At 39.4% G+C, this 13044-nt stretch overlaps 1 long non-coding RNA gene across 1 annotated transcript in view; it reads right to left on the reverse strand.

The window, feature by feature from the left end:
* LOC102257818 overlaps window positions 1-13044 on the reverse strand; it is a 104689-nt gene that overhangs the window by 51084 nt on the left and 40561 nt on the right. Inside the window, exon 4 of the long non-coding RNA XR_313803.2 lies at window positions 2729-2834. This is a non-coding gene — a long non-coding RNA (uncharacterized LOC102257818). The remainder of the gene's footprint in view (window positions 1-2728; window positions 2835-13044) is intronic.

The following is a 13044-nucleotide window of genomic DNA, read 5'->3' on the forward strand; positions in this document are numbered from 1 at the left end:
ATATATATATATATATATATATATACACACATTAAAATAAGTTTGTGATAAAGCATCCTTGTAGTAAAATCTTCTTACACATGTTCAGACATAGTCAGGATAAATATTCCTAGGAGCTGCATTGCCAGAACTATGAATATGCACATTTTGTGGCTTTGGATCTTTACCCTGAAACAACATGGGTTTGAACTGCATGGTTCAACTTATATGCAGATTTTTTGCAATAAATACTGTAAGTGTATTTTCTCTTCCCTATGATTTCCTTAATAGCATTTTCTTTACACTGGCTTAAATTATTGTAAAAATACAGTATATGATACATACATATATCATACAAAATATGTGTTCATTGACTGTTTATATTATCAGTAAAACTTCTAATCAACAGTAAACTATTAGCAATTAATTTTGGGGAAGTCAAAAAGCTATATGTGGATTTTTGTCTGTGTAGGGGTTGAGGGGGTCAGCATTCCTAACCTTCATATTGTTCAAGGGCCAACTGTATTGCAAAATAATCTCCAGATAGTATATAAAAGCTCACCTCATCCAAGTAGTATGTTTTTCCCTATACCTATAATAACACTAGGTATTATATTTATTCTCAAATTTAGCCAATTTTGATGGTTAAAAAGTGTGTCTTGTTTTACTTTGCATTGCTTAAAGGGTGATGGTCCACATACTAGGATATAAATAATATGCATAACATTTTTAAGCATCAGCTCAAAGTGGATACTCATAACCAATAACACATATAACCATCTTTGGGGAACTAATAACTGTTTAAAATATATCAGGATGGTTCAACTTAGGATGAAATTTGTGCTTTCTTTTTTTAATAAGCAAATTCACCTTATTGTCAGACACTTAAGAATGTCTTAAATGTTCATATTCTCTCTTTATCTCATGGCCCACTTGAGCTTTGCTTTAAATGTGTGTGCACATGTGTACAGATGTATGTGTGTATACATATGCATATACATCCATCCATATACACATATCAATGTATATGGACACACACAGGCAGATAGTAGACCTTGCATTTTTCTCTAGTCTCAGTAAATCCGCTGAGATGCCATGAGTTACACTTGCTCTGTCCCATAAGTACGACAGGCTTGTTCTGGCTGTGTGAGGCGGGCACAGCCCACACAGCCATCATAACTGACATCTGTGGGCAAGGCGCCAAGGTACACCTCAGTCACGTGGGCCTGCTGGAGGATGCTCTCAGGCACCTGCTTCAACGGTGTGAGTTCAGCCTGTGGGTTTGCCTTGATTGATGTTGGTATAACTGCTCCACATTCTCTGTGGGTGAAGGGAAGTGGGCTCGGCTCACTACAGTTGTGGTCCCTTGCACTTCCACTTGATATCACACCAGGAAGAGCAAATTACAGAGGCAGGCGCATGCGCCTGCAGGCTCTCCACGCCCTCACTGACCCAACAAAGAGGCACCCAATCTTAAAATAAAACAACAAAAAGGCTTTGAAAACCAGGAAGCTAGCAAGTGAAGGAAGCATCTGTCTCATTCATTCTGAAAAAATCTCTCCCATGAAGCACACACAAAGGCACACACACACATCACCACCACCACCACCACCACTGGAGGACTGCTGATGGTGCTACTTCCAGGCCTTTTCAGAGATTTTTAATTTTTATTAACTAAGTGAATTTGTTTCTTGCCCAAACTATCACAGAATTCATAAAGTCATTCTGTCCCACAAAAAATGGGGGGAGGAGGAGAGGAAATGCCTACTTGAGCAAGCTTCACAACTTTCAACAAGGTTCAACCTACCATAAAAAATGTTGTAATAAATCATGTCCACGTGGATAGCTTTTCATCTTTCCACATCAATTTCTTATTTTCAAAACAAACATTAAGTCTGCTAAGGTAAAAACCCAATTTTGGATCTTTGCTACCCCACAGTCAAACCCAGTCGGCCATGCATGTCCCCAGATGAATGATCTGGCAAGACTCCTGGCTTCAATCATCCTCATACTGACCTTGCCTTTCATTCTCCTTTACTATGAAATTTGATGCAGAAACCATAATTTTAGAAAAAACTGATAGCGATAAAATTCAAGCAAAAATGAAAAATACCTGTATATCTTATTTAACAAAGTATATGCAAAAAAATTCACCAATTGGATTCTAAAACATTTCTGTCTCTTAAAATTACCCCATACTACCCAGGCAAGGGAGCTGTAGAAATACTAGGAAAAAAATGGAATCATTGTATTCAGTTGAACTATGAAAACTTGCCATTTTTGTACAACTGAAATACTGCCAACTTCACATGGATCCTTAGCTTTAAACACGCCACAATTCTTTTGGTGATTTGGACAAAAATGTTGATAAAATACAGAGAATCTTCATATTCTTCATCCTTCATTTTCACTTCCCCTCTTCACCTTCTTCCCTCTTTCACTTCACCCCACTTTCCAATGGTATCAGATGAAAGCAGGAATGAGAAGGGATCCTGAGTAATCACCTGGAACCAGAATCTGGGTTTGGGCCCAATTTCAAGATCCAGAGGTAGACCTATACTTCTAGTTATAAATTGTTTCAAAAGTAGGACTCTAAAAATAATGTTTTCTTCTCGCATGGCTCCTGTTCAGGGACCGTTTATCCTAATAGTGACATTCACTCATCCAAGGGGGGTTTAAGACAGCACTTGAAAACGTAATTTTTAAACACTATAACCGAGCTGATCACAACTCATTTATTACATTTTACCTTAATTTTCTCCCACTGGTCCCAGAACTGCCTTCCCATTTTCTAGCCACCTTTCCTTCTTCTTCGTAATAAGCTTTTCACTGGAACTCAGGAGTTTTCCAGACACCTGCATGAAGTATGAGAAGAAATTACTGAATTGCTACCCTTTACTATTTTGAGACAAGAGTGTGCATTTAAGTGCAATATCCACCCATCTTAGCAGGAAGTAGAAAAATAGGCGGAAAAACTTGCATTTCTCAACTACATATATATATATAATAACCAGGAAGCCCCTGCCCCCCACATGGTGTGGCAGCCAAATGTGTGCTGGAACCTTCTGATTGATGTCAAAGGTCAAACATCAGAGAGAATAGATGCCAACTGAATGTAAAAATGTAGAAAAAAAACCCTTTGAAATGTTAAAGAGTCTGTGAGCATAAGAGTGCTTATTAACTGCTGCCTTCAATGACAATGAAGGCCTAACACAAACGAAATTTAAACCTACTTTCAAGAAAATGTATTAACTGATGTAGTGCTCTCATTCCTGTACCTTCCCTTCCATGTAGATTCTGAGTATCTTCAGTCCACAGGGTTATCATCAGTCTGATTTTGAATGTACTTGGGATGGGAATGGGGCGACAGAAACTTTAGGAGCTTAGATTCAAAATTACAAAATCATGACCCAGCCAAAAGAAAAGCAAGGGTTTACCTAATATGAACTAAATTACAAGATTTTTCTCTCTTTAGTAATGCCTCCCTTAACAGCTCAGTTTCTATTGCATTATTCCCTTACAGACACTGTAAATTGTATACTGCAAGACAGAAACAGGAATATGGGAACCCCAGACACAAGTGCCCTCATTGTCCTTAGTCACACAAGTGTCTATCTAACTTTATAACATGGTCAATGAGCCTTTAAATAATGGGTATCAATTCACCTATGATACATGGCAACTGAAAATTACAATAATGGCTAATGTGTGTAGCAATTCTACTGGGTAAGTACGTAGCTCTCTTTTAAGAATGTCGGATATGCTATGTCACTTAATGCTCTTTCCAGCAACCACATGAGGTGAAGAACCACATTCCCATTTTACACATGAGGGAACTAAGACTCAGAAAAGTAACTTGCCCAAATTGACAATGCTGGTGGTAAAGCTACGAGTCAAACCCAGTTCTTCCTCATCCCATCTTCCTCATCTACCTGTTCTCTCCTGAACTCCTCCTGTAGAGGCCAATCAAGAACTAACTGTAAGGATGGGAGGTATGGACTCTAGTAAGAGGTACACCCCCTGCCTTGGCCCACTCATGACAGATATGGGAGAGCTGTTACTCAGCCTTAGCTGGTATCTACCCATGGGAACATGCAGTTCCAGGGAAGCCAGCACTCTGGCTTATATGAAAAAACTAATCAGATTTTTATATAACTTTAAAAAAATATTGGTAGTTGGTTCTTTAAACATACAAACACACACATACACACAGACTGCCTTGTATGGGCAAACACAATATGTGTAACAGCTAGATCAGGCTCTGTGAGCCATCAGTTTATGATATCTGCCCTACCCCACATCAGTTCCCATTTATTACAGCCACCAGAATGCCACGCTATCAATCAAGTCCAAAAGTTCCAACAGAGTCTTTATTAATTTATATTAGGGTTCCATACACTTGGCAAGTCAAAATTTCAAAACTCTCCTTAACACTAGGAATAGTCTCAATGGACTGAAGAGAGGCATATGTTTTAACAACAGAAGCATCTATCTTATCACATGTTCAGTGCCTGCAAATGAACAATAAAATACCCTCACAGCCAATAAACAGGCAAGTCCAATAGCAGTGCCAGGAGCCCCTGGGTGCCATTAGTCCATGCTTTCCCAGCTCTACAAACCAGGAAACATTTCCAAAAGGTAGATCACTAAGGCCAGAAGAACCTGCAGGAACGGCTTTCCCCATAACCTTTCCTGTCCCACTTTGCCCTTCAAGTCTGATGATCTGGCGGTTCTGGAACTCTTCCGAGAAGAGGTAAGACTCACTCTGCCAGCCCCAGCTGTTCAGAGCGCAGCCCAATCTGTTCCATACAGTTGGCTGTATTATAACAGTAATGCGACTGCAATTCACCTTCATTTGCTGCAAAGATCATTAACTATCCCTCGGAGAGATACGGCATTGAAGGAAGAGAGTGCCTGAGGCATAATAAATGGGAGTCTCTGGGTAACATAGTTCAAAAAGGTAAGATGATGCCAGTGAGGCCACCTGACAGTTTCTATAGTAGAGAAAAGGGAAGAAAACAAGGGCAGGAGGGATGGGACATCAGAAAGAGAAAAGCAAAGCAAATGTGCCTGGCAAACATGTATGTTCAGGCGAAGAGAGAATAGAGAGGACAAAGAGAAAAAATTAAAATAAGGACAACAGGACATTTAGTGTTAAATCACAGTGGAGACATGATTCTACTTGCCTGGTAGCTCAAACATTCTACTATAGAACTGGAAATAAATTTGGGCTGAGAGTGAGAACAGAGAAAATGAATTACAATTCATTTCCTTACAGAGGAAAAATGCAATATTCTAGACAATTCTTAGTAATGTCACATACGGCAAATTCAGTGAAACCTGTCATGTATCTGAAACCAGATCATGTATCTGGCATCCCATTCACAAACTGCTCAATTACAGTGTAGAGTAGGTGTGTTTCTTCATTCAATTCATAAATTCAGTTATTAAAGTCTTACGTGAGTCTCATTTGAATCTGTTCTCCAACCACTCACTCTATCTTTCCGCCCAATAAACCAGCACCATGAAAGCACCCAGGGATCAGGGAAAATGTTCCTTCATAAAAGTTCTGCATGTTACATAAATACCTGGAAGTTCTTCAGTGATAATGAGAGCATTGAAATCAATACTTGCTCTGAGTTACAATGGTTTGTACTAATCTAAACCAGATCCCAGTCAATAATGGATAGATAATTGGTGGCTAAGTGGGAATTGTATGGGCACACCTGATCTCCTAAAAATTTACTTTCTTTTTCCATCACCACTTAACCCTATACCCTCTTCCACCCCCACCTACCACCTTGCCCTCCCCTCTAATCACTACCCTGTTGTCAGTGCTAATGAGTTTTCTTTTTTCCTCAATCCTTCCACCTCCCTCATCCACCCCCTCATCCGCTCCCAGCTGTCAGCCTGCTCTCTATCTATGAGTCTATCTCTATTTTGTTTATTAGTTCGGTTTGTTCATTAGCTTCCACATATGACTACACAAATTTTTAAAAAACAAAACCAATAGGTCCATAATCTACATCTTCTTTATTGTTTTAAACTTCTTTTCCTTAAACTTATCTATCGGTAGAACAGTGGTTCCCAGCTGGGGGCAATTCTGTCTTCCATGGCACTTTTTTGATTGTACTGAGGAGGATATGGGTGCTACTGGCAATTAGTGGGGAGAAGTCAGAGTGCTACTACATCCCACAATACACAGGTAGCCCCTACAATACAGAATTAACAGCTCAGAATGTCAATAGTGCAGAGGCTGAGAAACCTGCCAGAGAGTTCTTTCAGGGATTGAACCACCTCTGTTGATATTCTCTATGGTTTTCAGACGTAGTAGAGCAGAAGGAGTTTCTAAATGACATCTTGCTATCATTAAAATACCTCTCTCCACGTAGTAACATTTGACATAAATGAAAAGAAAGGCAAGGGGCAGACATTTAAAACTAATTTAGAATTACATTGGAACCCTGGTAAATCCTATTATAGCACCAAACTTTGCATAAGGCTCCAACCAGTGATTCCATTACTAAAATGTCAAAAATGACTGCAATCGTCTAATTAAATTCACCTAGAATGTAGCTTTAAAGCATATGAACCCAAAGGCAGAAAAAAAAAGGATTCATATGTATAAAAAGGAAAAACAGCCTTTGCCACCCCTTGGGGACACACGTACACCCGTCCATACCCCAACCAGAAGACTACGTTAAAGCTGTTATGTTGGCTTTGAACAAAATAACCTCCTCACCTGATTTAGGGGGGACAGGGAGGAAGAGAGAGATTTGGGACTTAACCCTTTCCTGAAAGAAGAGAGACAATCCCCACAATCACACCTGGAGACTAATTAACATTCTTTGATGTATTCATCTGTCCTCAGCCCAAGGGCTCAGTGGAGTCATCCTAACATTTATAGAGCTTGGTAAAAAAATGATTTGCCGTGAGGTAATTTAGTGTGAGATCAGGTCACCTCCCCATCTTGCCAAATAAACAGAACTGCCAAGGATCCCTTCCTGTTGCTTCAGCCTTCAGACTGATGTGGTTGCTCACCTGGCTGGCTCTCTCCTTCCCATTGATCCTCACTCATTTCCTTGGGGTTTTAAGTGTGTGTGGCAGGTACAGGAAGGCCTGACGTGCTCGGGCTCTTTGGCTTTCCTGGATTCTTCTTGGCAGTCACACTTGGACTCAACAGCTCCCAGGAAGAAAAAAGCAACAGGGAGGTGCAGTCCTTAACAAGGATAGAGCTGTGCCTTCCCAGCCCAAGGAGAACATGCCCTGCCCTGTCAGGATGGGGAAATCACTTTTGAAGCTGAGCCCAGGCCTCCCCAGTGCAGACCATCCACCAGCTATTGTTCCGGTGCAGACTTCCACTTGACACAATAGAGACACAATGACAAAGGAATTCATTCACTGACTATTGAATGCTCGCCATACATAAGGTACTGGGAGCAGAGAAAATGGACTGGGGAAAGGTATTGTCCTCAGAGTAGGAGAAAATAGTCCAAAGGGAATTTTAGTTGAAAAGACTATTTTTGGGGGGGAGGGGCTAAATGTTCCCTCTTATGTAGGAAACACAGAATATGAATTTGGTAACAATTTATTAAATTGTCCATGTGTATAATTGACAGGAAAAACCACGGATTTGATGTTGTTACAGTCCTAGCCACTCCTGAGATCTAATCCCAAAGCTGCCTTTTAAAATCACTGTTGACAGAATCTCTCACTAGGGTGATGGAGATAACAGCAGGTTATTAATCTCTAGTTTTAAAAAGGAGAAAACTTAGGAGAAGGGGAACTGGATCATTTCTACTGTAACCAGGTCAATTAGAGAAAGCTTTACTAGCCAATACACTTACACCACTGGAATGTATTAAAAAAGCAAAATCCTGTACAGTTCAATCCCGGAAGGAAAACAGCAGTATCAGCAATGGGCACTTGGAAGTATTTTAAAGCCTTGGCAGAATTCTAGAAATTACTAAATCAACCAATGATGTTATGTTGAATGGAATTCTCACCCTAAGTCTAATTATATTAAAACTCCTAAAGATTTCTCTCCTCAAAGTGCTTTTCTCTAATCAAAGGAGATTTAGAGTGAGAAGAAAGGATGTATGTGTGGATGGGGCTAAAAGAAGACAGGAAGAGGGGGGAAAGGCCCACAAAATTCACATCCGTACCCACAATTCAGCAGTACATTTTGTAAAATAGATCACTGATGCACTTTTTTTTATTTATGAAACTAGATTCACTCATTATTCAACACTACCTTGTTTATTAGATTTATTGAACAAATGATAAATATTTACATGACAAAGTGAATTATATAACAAAATGTGAAATTTTATTGTATGTCAAGAATGTCCTTTCTCAAGTAAAATATTCTAGAATAAATACAAAGTTGACCACCGTAACTCCAAATCATCCTGTAGTTTCCCTGAATCAGAACATCATGAACAGTGTATTCAAATGTACCTCCGTGTGTGTGTGTGTGTGTACACAGGTATTTATTTTTGGCATCATGTTATGATAAAGTTTTAGCACTGTCCTCTTTTATCTTACACAATCATGTTTGGTACACCCAGCTAGTTTAACAAGAAAAGTTAACAGAATTAACTGATGTAGATACAGTAACCAGTGTCAGGAAGATTATATTTAAGGATATATTTTTCTGAATAAATATGGTAGACACAACATTTTTGAGTTCCCTTGGAGAATATAAATAAAGTATCAGTGGATACCTGCCCATTGCAACCCTCCTGTAGTTTCTGGTATTTGTGATTTATGACAGGGAAATCGTTCATTTTCCTAATGATCTTGGAGAAGTCTGCTGAGTTTTATATAATGTCATTGAAGAGACAGTAAGTCAAAACATATAAAACACCCTTCATACTTATCATAGCCATCTGCAAAGTTTCTTATAGGAACAAACTATTTAACATCATGTCAGGCAGATTTATGAGTTGCCCAGGAATTGTAAGTTATTTAAACATGAGCATTTGGCTGTCTCCGTATAAAACACCCATTAGCAAATTTAAGGTACTAAACAGAGGAAGTCTTCCCACTGACATGCCATGCTTGTCCAGGATGGCGCCCAAAAAGGCTGAGAAGCAGTGACATGGACACAGTGATAAAGAGCCACATCCTAATGGCACAGCGGAAAAATAGAATTTCTTGAGAAAAAATAAATATGAAAATGACAGGCACAAATGGCCAAAAACTTTACATTCCATTGTGTCATAGCAGGGAGCTTAGTGCCACCACCCCCTTCCTTCCCCAACCCACTTCATCAGTATGATTAAAGCCTGATATGGAACACACTTACTTCTAATTCAAACCTATCCAGCTAATGAGGAAAAGTAAAAAACAAATAACAGCAGCAGGGGCAGGGGCAGCCCAATTTTAGCCAGTAACACTAGTGAATGAAGACTGGACAGGGAGGTCCCTGAGCCTGAGTGTTGGTGGCAATTCCATCACAGGTAAACTACGCTGGTGACAATGTTCAGTTTTTTCTGCCCGTGAGATGCTGATAATTATCCCTGTCCTTCCGGTGCTCCAGGCTTTGGAGCATTCTAGTCTCCTGTGCCCTCCCTGCCCACCTGTGCCTGACCAGCTCTGCTGTCACAGACTCAACTCAAATGTCTGCTGAGAACCACAGGAGGAATTACTGCCTCCCTCCTTTGTGCAAATGTAGCACTTCTTTTATTTTATTTTTATTACAGTTCATTTTTAAAAAAAATCTTTTTATTGATCTTTTAGAGAGAGGAAGGGAGGAGAGAGAGAGAGAGAGAGAGAGAGAGAGAGAGAGAAGCATTGATCAACTGCTTCCTGCACACCCCCCACCAGGGATTGAGCCTGCAACGGGAGCATGTGCCCTGACTCATAATTGAACTGGCAACCTTTTGGTACACAGGATGATGCCCAACCAAGAGAGCCATACTAGCCAGGGCTAATGTAACACTTCTTTTTTTTAAAAAAAATAATGTTTGTATTGATTTGAGAGAGAGAAGGGAGAGGGAGAGAGGGATAGAAACATTGATGAGAGGAAACATCAACCAAACATCGGCCGCCTCCTATATGCCCCCCACTAGAGATTGAACCTGCAACCCAGGCATGTACCCTGATCAGCAATCAAATCAGTGACTTCCTGGTGCATGGGATGATGCTCAATCTACTGAGCCACACTGGCTGTGCTAATGTAGCACTTCTAAACCGCATTGTGACTAGCTGAGTAAAGGGCAGTTTCTCCCACCAAAACCCAAATGCCTTGAAGACAGGTTCAGCATCTCACCCATCTATTATCCCTAGAGTCTAGCAAAGGGTCTGGCATAGAGCAGGTGTTCAATAAACATCTCTTGAATAAGTATGCCAGTGAACAAAGAAGCATCTAAATGATCCCAAAGACTAAATGAAAAAGAAAAATGGGCTAGACTGAAAAGAACCTAGTTTGTATATTTCTGCCCTCCAATCATTACACTTCAAAGGATTCTAAAGACAGGATATTTTTTTAATATAAAGGAAGACATTCTCAAACAGAAAAAGATAAACAATCCCATGTAAATTTTCATGAGGACAGTGGACGTTATAAATTATAGCTATGAAATGTTAGTCCTTTGAAAGCTATGTGGTATTTACTTTAGTTTTCCTCTTTCATCTTTCTGATATGTTTTTCCCCTTGTGGAGTGGTTCTAACTGAAGACCAAGATGACATAGCAACACCTACGTGCAAAATTTCCCATTCTCTCCAAACATTGAGTCCCTATCCCCAGATGAAACTTTAATTTCCTGGAAGGGTGCCCAGGGAGCTTTTCCTAACTCTTCCAAATGACTTAATCCTTGCCCACCCTCTAACTGTGCCTGGAGTTACACATTATGACTACTTTCCTAAAAAAGTGGGCACTCCATATAATTAATGAAAAAATGGGACAGGCTTGAAAATACATACACACAAAACTATTTTCTAAGTCAACTGAGGCCAAGTTAGGGTTCTCAGGGAACCACAGTTACTAGCTCATCAGGCTAAGAAGTAGCATTGCAGAGAGGCTGTGGGGTCAGAGGACCTGGATTTGAAACCACACTAGTTTTGGGACGTTGGCAAGTTACGAATTCGACTGTGCCTCAACCTCTTTTCTCTCTCTCTCTCTCTCTCTTCCTTATGGTTTTCTTTTTTATTTTTTAAAGATTTTTTTCTTTCTTTATTGATTAAGGTATTACATATGTGTCCTTATCCCCACATTCCCCCACACGCACTCATGCCCTCACCCCCCTGGTATCTGTGTCCATTGGTTATGCTTATATGCATGCATACAAGTCCTTTGGTTGATCTCTCCCCCTCCTCCCACCCTCCCCTACCTTTACAATAGCTAAGATTTGGAAACAGTCTAAGTGCCCATCAGCAGATGAGTGGATTAAAAACTGTGGTACATCTACACAATGGAATACTACGCTGCTGTAAAAAGGAAGGAACTCCTACCATTTGCAACAGCATGGATGGACCTGGAGAGCATTAGGCTAAGCAAAATAAGTCAGTCAGAGAAAGATAAATATCACATGATCTCACTCATTTGTGGAATGTAATGAACAACAAAAACTGATGAACAAAAACAGATCCAGACACAGAGAAGCATCGATCAGATGTGCCTCAACCTCTTCAACTGTAAATGGAAAAATAATGATGCCTACTTCACAGGAGCACTATGTGAAGAAAAAGAGTCAATACAGATAAAGAAAAGAGACATCTGTGGCTCACATTAAGCATTTAATAATAGCATTACTGCTATATGGTCATCTTCATATTCTCTAGTCTTTTACATGATTACTTGTAGAACATTCCAGATGATGAGCAAATGTTTCTCCTGAGCAAATCTCTGCCACAAAGACACTGCCATTCTGAGCAGATGGCATGGGCGGCAGTGTAAGAACCAGATTCTAAAATACTATTTTCTATAGGATATGAAATCATGAAGGTTTTAAAAGGAAATACAATGTTGGTTTTACTACAACCCATATGACTGCACAGAAAACATCTTTATTCTCCACATACAACTGAGTAAAGAAGGAAAGCACCCTGGTGTTACTAGCAATCTGTTTTGGACCAGATTACATGGCTCTATCAGCTGGCTTCCTTATCTGTCCAATGAGATTAGTCATTGTCACAATCATCTTTACCATAGAGAATGCTTTTGATAAAACTTAAATCATGTATATGAAAGCATCTAATATACAGAAGACCCATGTGAGTTTATTATTTTTATTCCTCCCAATTTCTATCGAAATCTGTGAACTTGCTGTGATTCACGTCAGTTTTTCAGGATTCCCTTGTTACTTTCTGTCCTTTTCACACTGAATCAGGTCCGAAATGGGGAGAAAAAATACGAAAGAAAGCAACACAACTTTTGGTTTTTGAAAATCCAAATTAAGCATTCCTGATGAATGAGTTCCCTATTTATTTCAGCCAAAAATATCTGTTACAAAAGTATGTGAGAGGGGAAAGGAAAGTATTCAAGGGGGGCAAGAAAGGGTGGTTATCACAAAACTGCGCAGAGAAAACAGATGATGGAATATGCAATGTTAGTACCAAGTCAGTTATAAAAAGAACAGTGACCTCTATCTCCTGACTTTGGACTTAGCAGCCAAAGGGCAATGAAGGTATATTATGATGCCCATTTTTCACTTTGAAAGCAGATGGTGAGCAGTATCTGAGAACATGGAATTGTATACCCTTCTAGATAATTCTGCAAGACTAGATAAGACCAAAAAACATAATTCTGAGCATATAAGTAATCCAATAAAATCAGATTTTATGGTCTCCCTCCTCTTCATAACTGAGCAACATATAAAATCAAAGATTCAACATAAATGTCAAAAAGATTTGTGTGTAGCCTTTTAAATGTATTAACATGTAAGTAGTTTATTTGTGCCCCAAATCTATTATTAAACTTATCCTTATTTGTAGCCAATGTGTTTCGATATTTGATAATAGGAAAAAAGAATTTACCACTAAATAGAAAACAAGAAAAAGAAGTATTTCTTAAATTCTAAATATCTTATATTCGTAGATTGCAAATCCAATTTAGCTAC

This window comes from Myotis brandtii, unplaced genomic scaffold (assembly GCF_000412655.1).
Source record: "Myotis brandtii unplaced genomic scaffold, ASM41265v1 scaffold311, whole genome shotgun sequence".
In the NCBI taxonomy this organism is placed as follows: Eukaryota; Metazoa; Chordata; class Mammalia; order Chiroptera; family Vespertilionidae; genus Myotis; species Myotis brandtii.